Source organism: Miniopterus natalensis, chromosome 7 (assembly GCF_054644295.1).
Source record: "Miniopterus natalensis isolate mMinNat1 chromosome 7, mMinNat1.hap1, whole genome shotgun sequence".
Classification (NCBI taxonomy): domain Eukaryota; kingdom Metazoa; phylum Chordata; class Mammalia; order Chiroptera; family Miniopteridae; genus Miniopterus; species Miniopterus natalensis.
This window is the reverse complement of record NC_142087.1, coordinates 31,046,483-31,054,977: the sequence shown is the minus strand read 5'-3', so window position 1 is coordinate 31,054,977 and position 8,495 is coordinate 31,046,483. Positions and strand designations below refer to the sequence as shown.

General features: G+C 46.7%; 1 pseudogene; it reads right to left on the bottom strand.

The window, feature by feature from the left end:
- Positions 1–6,273: 6,273 nt before the first annotated feature.
- On the bottom strand, positions 6,274–8,209 carry LOC107536301 (heat shock cognate 71 kDa protein pseudogene; annotated as a pseudogene).
- Positions 8,210–8,495: the final 286 nt, after the last annotated feature.

Genomic DNA, 8,495 nt, shown 5'->3' with positions numbered 1-8,495 from the left:
TATTATTTTTCTCTGTAAAGTAATGGAACGTAGACTCCCACTCTCCAAAAACCCACCAATACGCTTCTGCGGATGTGTTACACTCGCCTAGGGAAGGGTTTCTATCCTGTTGCTGTTCCTGTCACTGCTGGCGCCAGAACTGCTCCCACCACTCACCTGCTGCTTCTCCTACCCCGTTCGTTTCCTTACCTCTCCTGTTGCCGACAAAACCACCATCGCTACTAGAAGCAGGGAAAGCAGTCACCTCTGGGGACAATGACAAATCAGCAGTGCCTGGTACAGAGGTGAAATATCCATCTACGTATGTTAGATACCTCTGCACACGTGACTTAAGAAATACAGTTTAGTTTTGTTTCCTGACTGTAGGCACAACTCATTTTGAAAATTATACTGTTTTCCAAGAATGCTAGCGCAGAGCAGTTTCCTTAAGCAAATGTGAGGTCGCCTGGCTTATATTTACCGCAAATATTCCTTCTCATGTCCCAGGACGTTGACCCATTACAATGGGGAGATAATATAGAAGCTTCCCAGTTTTCGGCCAGGCCAGCGCCGGCCTCGGCCCTCGGGTAGAGGCCGAGGCGCAGGGAGGGCTACCGGGTGTCCCGTCCTTACGCGTCACCCGCAGCCCAGCCATTCAGGGACACGAGGAAAAGAGGCGAAGCCAGGCGCTTGGGGGCCTGAGGCGGGCAGAGGGCCCTCGCCGTTCCTGCACTCGCAGGCAGCCTGACAGTTTCTCCCTTAAAGTAGGAATTTTCAAAACGGAGTACATTGTATGTAACTTATACAGACTATGCAGAAAAAAAAGACTTTTTTTTCATCTCCTTCTCAAAATAAATGTATATATATTTAAATACAAATAATATACTCTACTGAGATGAATATAATCAAGGTATAAATGTGTGGATACGTATTACTGAGAGCGTCTAATCAGTGTATACGCATGTGACTGCGTGTAACAGACTTCACTGGGATGAGTGGTTTGGAGGAAGGGCAAAGGCAACCTTCAAAGAACTTTCTGGATAAAATGCTCCTGGGGGCCGTGCGTGTCCTGCCCAGGAACGCAGACGCCTTATTCCCTACGGCGATGTATGGAGTTAGTAATAACCTCTAAATTATCTGCCGACCCGCAACGACACTGAGGCTGCTGTATTTTTATCTTGAGGACGCACGGTTCTCGGTAAGGGATTTGCCCTGTCTAACCATCGCCGACCAGGGGCTCTGTTTGTTTTTCGAAAGAGCGGGCATGCCTGCGAAGGATAGATTATTACTTTGCCCCATGAAAATCAATTAGGGACTTTGTCTAAGGCTTTAGCAAACCGAGCAGAATTTCTGCACCCGGGAGGGTGTACACGGATCAAGGCTGTTCCTGGGCATGATTTGCATGGACATCCCGTACTCTGGGCATTAAATGTAACGGAACCGGGGGCTAAACGCAGCCCCCCGGGTCCCGTCCTGCAGGAAGGCGTCAGGCCCTCCTAGGAGTGTGGGCTGCGCTCTGAGCCCAGGGAGAGTTCGTGGGCCTGCTGCCGTATCTCAGGGCAGAGAACAGAGCTTATGAGCAGCACGTAGGAGTGTGGAGAGTTACACAGGTCAGTGGTCTTGCTCTGCAATGAAATTCTAGAAAACGCTTGCTTTTCTCTGACTATCCCAGGCCTGTCTTGGTAGGTAGTTTTGTAAGTGCTGGCGCCTCTGCTTGGAATCCATTGAAAACCCCTCCTCTCTTGGCACTTTCTGGAGCTTGACTTAATATCCCTTCTTCTTGGGAGTTGGTGTTAATTTGTCTTTTATAAGTTTTACTTCTCATGAAAGTTTTACTTCCCCCAGAAGGGATCCAAGGTTCTGCAAAATGGATTGAGAGCTGCTTTTTCAGCTGGGTTCCCTCCTCTGCCCCCACTCGGTCTGCTTTGTTTGCCTAAACCAGCCTCCTCCCTCCGTCCCCAGGTGCAGGTTAGCTTTACCATCACCCAAGTCCTGCGCGGGCCTCTTGAGCTCGTCTGTTCCTGTACACGGGGCTTGATCCATAACAATGCTAATAACGGCCGATGGAACTGTAGACTTCAGAGAACGCTTTTGAGAGGCTCACCCTGCTCTCCGGTGTTTTCTATACAGTGTGAAGTCAGAATCAGATACCACTTGAAGGATGTTTTACTGTTTGCTTGGTTTAGCAATTTAGCTAAAAGTGGTTGGTGCAGATGTAGGCAAATATATATTTACGTATGTTAGACACATTTTCATATATAGTAAGACAAAAAGTAGTTGATTCTGACTTCCTTCTAAATATCTTGATGACTTGCATAATTCTAGTTAAGAATTTGCTCTTCCTGTGTAACCAACCCAGTACCAGATTTCCATTGTCTCCACATGTAAGAAAATGACTTTATTCTGAAAGAAAACCAAAGTTGAAAAGAAAATATCTTAGTCAAATTGGTTTATTTTTTGGTGTCATCAAAAATTATTTGTTCAATTTTTTTTAATTTTATTTTAAAATACAATGTTTTTATTATTTATTTTTAATATGTAGCCTGTTTGTTACATTTTTCATAAGGAATGTGAATGTAACTTTTCTATTTCGTTCTGGGGTAGTGGTATTTTTAATATCTTCCCATGGCCTAGATGTGACAAAGGGGACTCACAGCCAGGCACTCAGAATAAATTTATGAACCAAACTGACATGCCCCTGCATACCCAGAGCTTAAAATCTAGTGGAATATAAAAGGTGTAAACAGATATATCAGACGTAAATTGTCCTATGATTCTAGAGCAGGGATGGGGAACGTCTGGCCCGCAGGCCGTATAGGGCCTGTAAAATCATTGGGTCTGGCCCTGCCAAGGCAACCACAAGTGGGATTCGATATTCAATAAATCCAGGAGCTTGTTTCACAGCTGATTTTTAAGTTGATAATTTTGTATGGTGTGTGAATGATGTTATAAATATCCAAATGGCCCTTGGCAGAAAACAGGTTCCCACCCCTGTTCTAGAGGAATGAAAATATACCACTTTTCTTTATTTTTAAATATAAAATATATATAAAAAAATCAGGCCCCAATAATTTGAGATCTTGATTCCGTCTCCCTTTCCCTGCTCCCCACCCCTCATTAGAATATACAAGAACCTGAGGCCATTCCTTACAATTTTAATTTAAGAGTCCCGGCCCTCCATCCAAGGTGGCTGGCTTGGACAGCTCCCTCCGTTAGTGATGCTGTGAGACCCAGCCCCTCATCTTCTGCTGGTGCTAATGATACAGAGGACATGGTCCTCTCTGCTGGCCTGTCACTCTTCCTGGCTGCTCCCCAGGCTCTGGCATGCGGCCAGGTTGGCCAGCAGGCTGCATGGAGTGGGGTTCCAGTCTCCACCCCTGCGCGCCCCCCTCCTCTCGCTATCTCCTTTCCCCTCTTTTAACCTCGAAGTCTGCTGGCTCTCGGCATTTCTCCCTGCTGGGAAGCCTCCGTGGCATCTCTCATTGTGGACCATCCCTTCCACCCTAAACCCTACCCTCTGGCAATAGGTGCAGTGTTGGGGACTGTCTTAGTGACGCTTCTGAGACCCGGGGGCGCACCTGCAGACCACTCCTTGCAGCAGGAGGAACCCAATGTGGCAAAGGGTATTTTCAATCCTTTTGCTGTTGAATGTGCTCCTGGAAAGTGACAAAGCACTGGTTGTATCTGCGTTCCCTTTATGGGCAAAGCCCTTCAGGACGACATGGAGTTCACAGAAATCCAGGTGCAGCTGGGGCTTCAGGGAATCCGGCTTTTTGGAAACGACACCCTGATTCGAGGTTTGAAAGGAGAGTAACTGTTGTCAAGGTCGATTAAGGAATGAGTAGTGGACACATTTCATGGCGTGATTTGTAGACAGAGGTAGAAAACAAATGAAATTAATACACTGGTCTTGCTTTGTCTACTTCATAGGTTGTCGTAAGACTTAAGACACTTAAAATGTGATGAGCGATAGGGAGATGTGAAGCTTTATTTATGCAGTGAGATTGCGTCTTATTTAGCATGTGGAAAGCCCTTCCCAGTGACCAGGCGGGGCAGCCCTTCCACTGGAGTTTGCAGACTCCTCGTGGGGAGCCAGACTGGATGTTTCACGGGGAGGGTGCGAGAGGTTCTGTCTTCCCACCGTCTTGTTTGTCTGGAGTGGGGAAGTTGTTGCTAAAGGACGTTGTTGACTGTCCTTTCCCAATCCTCTGGCTGGAGAAATTAGTCTTCTCTTGGGCTGTTGGTTTACCAGTTGCCAGCACCCAAACATCTAAAAGGAAACCTAGGAATCCACCCTGGTGGTGTTCCCAGGATCCGGAGGTCCCCAGCCAATCTGCCTTCTCTTCACCTCTCAGGGTTTTTCACGTCACGACCAGGGTTTTTAGCTGTACCTGGTGGGAGGAAAAGGGGGGAGAAATGTACATACTCCATCTTGTTTGGGCCGGAAAAACCCCCAGAAAATATCCCTTAAATTTAAAAAAAAATTATTTATTGATTTTAGAGAGAGAGAGAGATCAGAGATCGATTTGTTTTCCCCTTACTTATACATTTATTGGTTGATTCTTGTGCGTCCCCTGACGAGGGATTGGACCCACAACCTTGGTGAACTGGGATGACACTCTAACCAACTGAACTACCTGGCCAGGGCTTCCCTTTCAAATTTTGCATCCACATTAATTAAAATATATTTTATTTATCGCCATTTTGTGATCACTATCTCAGCTCCACTCCACTGAACTGCAGCCTGCTCTGCACTGGGTGTTGCTGGGCGCCCGGCCGAGACCCTAGGGTGTTCCTAGGGTGTTCCTAGGGTGTTTTAGGGTGTTTCTAGGGGGCTGCACTGTGTCCTGCTCGCGCCCGTTGCATCCCCTCCCAGGCTGCGGGGACTCGGCGGTTGGCTACGAGGCTCCACCACTGCAGGACACCTGCCCTGATCGCCTCCCGACACTTTCGCTGTCAGTCTGGGGAGAAGCCTCACGAGCGGAATTAGTTTGATTTCCTTTATCGCGCAGTGATGCTGGAGAGAAAAAACTTAATCTGAGCCCTGGCACCAAATCGCTGCTTTAAACTTCCTCTGTGTGTTCCTTCCAGGCAGCGTTTTCCCGGGTTAGCCTCTGAGGTTTACGGTTACAGAGAAACGTCTGTGTGAATGGATCGGAGCAACTTCTAATAAACAGGCATATTGGTGAGCGTTGAGTGAAACCGCCCTGGCCGGGCTTCCTTTCTGTCTGGAAGATTGTACCCATGGGCTTTATTGGTTTTAAAATTCATCTTTACGACTGTGGAGGTGAGGCCACTTCTGCGCCTTCTTTTCCTGCAGAAGGAATAAAACCACGCACTTCCACATTAAATTTTTCTACTGTGCTCCCGAAAGTTTCTTTCACAACTCAACAGAGAAAAGACATCCGTTTATCATTTGTAATGTCTCAATTCTTGTCATTTCATCTGTTTTGAAATGTTTCTGTGTATTATTCACGTGGGTAATTCAAAGTACATATTCTTTGAGTAGGAAAAATAGGCTTTTCTTTTCTAAAGATGTTGTTTAAAATAAAAAGGTTCCTTCATTTTAATTCAGTTGCTTTTTTTCATCACCTTCATCATCTTGGAACAAAGACCCAAAATGTCAGGAAAGCTCGATGACCTCGAGGCACGAGGTAAGATGACAGCACTGAATATGGCTTTCTGCCCACCTCGCCCACTCCCTCGCTTGGATTAAACAACCACCATCACCAAGAAACCCTCCCGACAGAGGGAAAGTCACATTTTTGTGTTTGACTCATAAGAAGGCTTTAATGATCCTTCATCTTTTAGTAAATTTTAAAATATATATATATCTTTATTGGTTTCGGAGAGAGGAAGGGACAGGGAGAGAGAGAGAAACATCAATGATGAGACTCATTGGTCAGCTGCCTCCTGCCCGCCCCCTGCTGGAGATCCAGCCCACAACCCGGGCATGTGCCCTGATCGGGACTCGAACCGCGATCCCTGGACCCTAGGTCGATGCTCAACCACTGAGCCACGCCAGCTGGGCTAGTAAAATTTTTTGTTTGTTTTTGTTTCGGTGCCAATTTCAAATAGTTTTATTTATGATGTCGCATTTTCCACTTTACAATACAGTTATAAAGTGTATTATTTTCTCTCCCTGTGCACATAATCCATATTCAAGTATCAAGAATGCCCAGTTATTTGCCTCTACAGAGGCTCAGCTCTTAAAACTGCCATGGAATTTGCTACAAATTTGGGTCCTTTAGTTATTTTGTGTGAAACAGTGCTGAATCTATGCTCAAAGACGGCTTAATCAACCTCTTCAATGGTGGGGCAGAGGAGGCACCGCCAGATGGAGGGGTTCCACCACCAGGGAAGCCCCCAGGCATTCCTCCTGGCATGTCTCCTGCGCTCTCGTACAGCTTGGTAATGATGGGGTTGCAGACTTTTTCCAACTCTTTCTGCTGATGTTCAAACTCTCCTTCCTCTGCAGTCTGGTTCCTATCAAGCCAGTTGATGATTTCATTGTACTTGTCAAGAATCTTGTTTGTCATCATCATTGATCCTGCCTTGAAGTCTTTCATCTTTGATGGTTGCTTTCATGTTGAACGCATAGGACTCAAGGGAATTCTTTGAGGACACCTTGTCCCGCTGCTTCTCACCTTCAGCTCTGTACTTCTGAGCTTCCTGGACCATGCGCTCAATGCCCTCCTTGCTCAGACAACCCTTGTCGTTGGTGATGGTGACCTTGCCCTCTTTTTCTGTGCTCTTATCCATAGCAGAGACTTTGAGGATGCCACTGGCATCAGTATCAAAAGTGACTTCAATCTGAGGAACACCACGAGGTGCAGGAGGCATGCCTAGGAGTTCAAACTTGCCAGGCAGGTTGTTATCCTTGGTCTTGGCACGCTCACCTTCGTAAACGTGAATGCGCACACCAGGCTGGCTGTTAGAGTAGGTAGTGAAGGTCTGTGTCTGCTTGGGAGGAATGGTAATATTGTACTTGATGAGGATGGTCATGACTCCACCAGCAGCCTCAATGCCAAGGGAAAGACATTTGCTGACATCGAACAGCAGCAAATCTTGAACATTTTCAGATTTGTCTCCAGAGAGGGTGGCTGCCTGGACAGCTGCACCATAAGCAACAGCCTCATCAGGGTTGATGTTCTTACTCAACTCTTTTCCACTGAAGGAGTCCTGTAAAAGTTTCTGAATCTTGGGGATACAGGTAGAACCACCACCAGGACAGTATCATGGATCTAGGACTTGTCAAGCTTGGCATCCCCAAGAGCTTTCTCTACAGGGTCCAGGTGCCATGGAAAAGGTCAGCATTTAGTGCTTCAAATCGGGCACAGATGATAGAAGTAGAGAAGTCGATTCCTTCACAGAGCGAATCAATCTCAGTACTGGCCTGGGTGCTGGAAGAGAGAGTATGCTTAGCACGTCCACCAGCAGTGCGAAGGCGACAGACAGCCCCCTTGTTCTCGCCGATGTCCTTCTCATGCTTGGCTTGAACTCTGCAATACAATGGTTGACCATTCTGTTGTCAAAGTCTTCTCCACCTAAGTGGGTGTCCCCAGCTATAGATTTGACCTCAAAGATTCCATCTTCAATTGTGAGGACGGACACATCAAAAGTGCCACCTCCCGAGTCAAAGGTCAGCACATTTCTTCCAGCTCCAACCTTTTTGTCTAAGCCGTAAGCAAGAGCAGCAGCCGTTGGCGCGTTGATGATTTTAAGTACATTGAGACCAGCAGTGGTTCCAGCATCTCTGGTAGCCTGACGCTGAGAGTCACTGAAGGGAGCAGGTCCCGCGACACCAGCAGTGGTAACAGTCTTCCCGAGGCCGGCTCTGCGGTTTCCTTCATCGCTGTCAAAACCACAGAGGACACCTCTTCTGGGTAGAAACTTTTGGTCTCTTCCTTATATTCCACTTGGACCTTGGGCCTGCCAGCATCATTCACCACCATGAAGGGCAATGCTTCATATCAGACTGGACAACGGCATCATCAAATCTACGTCCAATCAAGTGCTTGGCATCAAAAACCGTGTTGGTAGGATTTGCTGCAACTTGATTCTTTGCAGCACCATCGATCAATCGTTTGGCATCAGTAAAGGCAACATCAGTTGGCGCGGTTCGGTTCCCCTTATCGTTGGCAATTATTTCCACTTTTCCATGCTGGAAGACACCCACACAAGACTAGGTGGGGCCAAGATCAATGCCAACGGCAGGTCCCTTAGACATGGTTGCTTGAGTGTACGCCCGGCTTGCACAGACCTGGCCAGAACAGCGGTCTCCGCATTCAATGAGCTAATAAAATTTTTAAAATATTGTTTGTAACATTTATCTTAAACCAATGTAACTCAACCAACGCTGACTTTAACATTTAAACATTAATCCGGATTTCTCACTAGAGGTCAATAATATACTCGATGTAGTTACATAATATTGGGAAGCATAGGGCTTTGCTTTAACTATCCTGAGACGAATCCATGAGGCTGAACTCGAGCTTAACGCCCACTGCCCGAAA